Raw genomic sequence first — 3,736 nt, 5'->3', positions numbered from 1 at the left:
GAAGGTGAGTGCTAAGGAGATATATACAAACCAAGGTTTACCTGCTATACCTTGGGAGGAGTTTCGTAGGGCTGTGAGAAAGGAGTTCGTACCGGAGCATGTGAGGAGTAAGTTGAGGGAAGAGTTTGACAGTTTTAAGATGACCGCTGAGATGTCTGTGGCTGAGTACTACAGCGATTCAATGAGAAGTCTAGGTATCTTTGAGGATATGGGTTTGAGTGAGGAGAATCTGGCGTTGAGGTTTGAGAGGGGTTGACCCCTAAGATTATGGATAAGTTACCCGTGGGAATCCTTACGATGTTAAGGAAGCTTATGAGAGAGGCCGGGAGAGCCGAGAGGTTGGTGGAGATGGCTCGGGAGAGGTCGGGGGTGAGAAGAGGAAGTCGAGAGCGAGGGTGGTGGCCGGTCTAATCACAAGAAAGGCAACCACAATCGCCTAAGGGGTTTTCTTACGGTCGGGGTTCGATCTTTGGGGCTTCCTTTGGGCGCGGCCGTGGAAGTGTTAGTGGTGGTTGGGGAGTGACCTGCTATAGCTGTGGTGGTGTAGGCCACAAGAGACATGAGTGCACAAGTGCACCGGGATCTTTTCAGAGACCAACGCAGAGCTATATATGCGAGCAACAGGCCGGCTGGGTCATGGCCAAACCGGGGAAGTCAGAGTTACCAGAGTGGAGGCAACCGCAACGGCGGTAATTCTTATCAGAAACCACCAACGAACAACAACAACAATCAAGGGTCGGGTGCTAAGCCGACCACTTCACCAAGATCTTGTCCAGGGAGGTGGACGAAAGACCGATGAAAGTTATTCATGATGGAGAAGAAAGCAGCTGAGGATGATGCACACGTTATCACCGGTACTTTCCTTGTTAATGGTATTCCTACCTTTGTTTTGTTTGATTCGGGGGCTTCTCAGTCGTTTGTGTCTTCAAGTCATGTTAAGCGGTTGGGTTTGAGGGTATATGAGTCTGTTAGTGAGCAAGTTTTTATACCTTCGGGTGAGTCTGTATCATGTGGGAGGTTGTTTAGAGATGTTTCTTTGATAGTTGGGCAAGTTGATCTACCTGTAGACTTGCTCGAGTTTCCTTTTGACGGTTTTGAGATGATAGTCGGGATGGATTGGTTAGGAAAGTATAAAGCTAAGATAGACTGTCATCAAAAGAAAGTGTCTTTAAGAGGTCCTAAGGGTGTTAGTGTGTCTTATCGTGGGTTTCTAGTCAAACCCAAAGTTAAGTTGATTGCAGCTGTCACCTTGAAGTCTTATCTAAGGAAGGGATGTCCTTTGATCTTGTGCCATGTGAGAGATGACCGGATAGAGAGTCCGACAGTTGATGAGATACCAGTAGTGGGAGAGTTTGCCGATGTTTTTCCTGATGAGATTCCGGGGTTGCCACCAAAGAGGGAGATAGATTTCACCGTTGAGTTGAAGCCAGGGACGGGGCCAATCTCTAAGGCACCGTACCGTATGGGTCCTAAGGAGATGGAGGAGCTCAGGAAACAGTTAGATGATCTGATAGAGAAGGGATACATTAGACCAAGTGTATCGCCGTGGGGAGCACCAGTTCTTTTCGTGAAGAAGAAAGATGGGAGTCTGAGGTTGTGCATAGATTACAGGGGAGGAGCCGAACCGAGTGACGGTGAAGAACAAGTATCCTTTGCCAAGGATAGATGACCTGTTTGATCGATTGAGTGGTGCATCGCCTCTTTTCTAAGATTGATTTGAGGTCGGGGTACCATCGGTGAAGATTAGAGAGGTGGACATACCAAAGACAGCTTTCACGTCGAGGTATGGCCATTATGAGTCTGTGGTGATGCCGTTTGGGTTGTCTAATGCACCGGCAGTGTTTATGGATTTGATGAACAGAATCTTCAGACAGTTCTTGGATCAGTTTGTGGTGGTATTTATCGATGATATCTTAGTCTATTCTAAGACTAAGGAGGAGCATGAGGAGCATCTGAGGATCGTGTTGCAAACGTTGAGGGAGCATGAGTTGTATGCTAAGCTGTCCAAGTGTGAGTTCTGGTTAGAGAAAGTTCCTTTTCTGGGGCATGTGATCTCTAAGGAGGGAGTGGCGGTGGATCCGGCGAAGATTGAGGCAGTGACAAAGTGGGAAGCACCAAAGAATGTTGCTGAAATTAGGAGTTTCTTGGGTTTAGCTGGATACTACAGACGGTTTGTGAAAGATTTCTCCAAGATAGCTAGACCTATGACAGCGTTGATGAGGAAAGAGAACAGGTTTCGTTGGGATGAGAGTTGTGAGATGGCGTTCCAAACATTAAAGGAGCGTTTGACCACAGCTCCTGTCTTAGCATTGCCTGAAGGGAGCGAGAACTTTGAGGTTTATACAGATGCCTCGAAGAATGGGTTGGGATGTGTGTTGATGCAGAATGGTAAAGTGATTGTCTATGCTTCTAGGCAATTGAAGCCTTATGAGGAGAACTACCCTACTCATGATCTGGAATTGGGTGCGGTGGTGTTTGCTCTCAAGATTTGGAGACATTGCCTTTATGGAGCAATCTTTAAGGTATTTTCTGATCACAAGAGTCTCAAGTACATCTTCACTCAAAAGGAGTTGAACATGAGACAGAGGAGGTGGATGGAGTTGATTGGCGATTATGACATGGAAATTATCTACCATGAAGGGAAGGCCAATGTTGTTGTTGATGCTTTGAGTAGGAAGAGTGTACATTCTCTGTGTACAGCTCTATCTTTGATGAAGTGAGAGATGAGGTAGCGAGGTTTGGGATACATATGATGCGAAAGGAGATGCCATGGGTGATATGACAAAGATCTGACTTGAGTTTTATGATGACATTCGAGGTAAAATACAGGCGTTGGATCCTAAGATAGTGGAGTGGAGAGTCGAGAGTAGAGAAAGGGACAAAGTGTCCCGATTTTCTATTCATAGAGATGGTAGTTTGAGGTTTGATGGTAGGTGGTGTGTTCCTAATGATGAGGAGTTGAAAAAGACAATCATGACAGAGGCGCATTGTACACCATATTCAAGACATCCGGGGTGACAAGCTATACAAGGATTTGAAGAAAACGTTTTGGTGGCCTGGATGAAGAAAGAGAGAAAGTGAGTTTGTGTCCCGTTGTTTGACATGCCAGAGAGTTAAAGGGGAACAAAGACGACCACAAGGTAAGATTCAGTCTTTAGAGGTACCTGAGTGGAAGTGGGAATCCATTTCCATGGATTTCATTGTGGGTTTGCCAAAGAGTCAACAAGGTAACAACATGATTTGGGTAATAGTGGATCGACTGACCAAGTCAGCTCACTTTGCTCCAATGAAAGATACATGGACTAAGGCACAATTGGCTATGGCCTATCGAAAGAACGTGCTTAAGTTACATGGAGTCCCTAAGGACATAGTGTCTGACAGAGATGCGAGATTTATATCGAGGTTTTGGAAAGAGTTGCAGGAATCGTTGGGAACAACTTTGAAGATGAGTACGGCATTTCATCCTGCGACAGACAGGCGGCAGACGAGAGAACAATCAAGACTCTTGAGGATATGTTGCGAGCTTGTGTGATGGATTTTGGTGGTAGCTGGGAACAGAGGTTGGACTTGATAGAATTATCTTACAATAACAGCTATCACACTAGTATTGGTATGGCACCGTTTGAGGCTTTGTATGGGAGGAGATGTAGGGGTCCAATCTGTTGGGACGATAGTGCTGAGGCAGTGGTTTTAGGACCGGAGATGGTGCATGAGATGGTGGAACAAATTAAGATGA

This window comes from Silene latifolia, chromosome 5 (genome assembly GCF_048544455.1).
Source record: "Silene latifolia isolate original U9 population chromosome 5, ASM4854445v1, whole genome shotgun sequence".
In the NCBI taxonomy this organism is placed as follows: domain Eukaryota; kingdom Viridiplantae; phylum Streptophyta; class Magnoliopsida; order Caryophyllales; family Caryophyllaceae; genus Silene; species Silene latifolia.
This window is presented reverse-complemented; position numbering follows the sequence as displayed.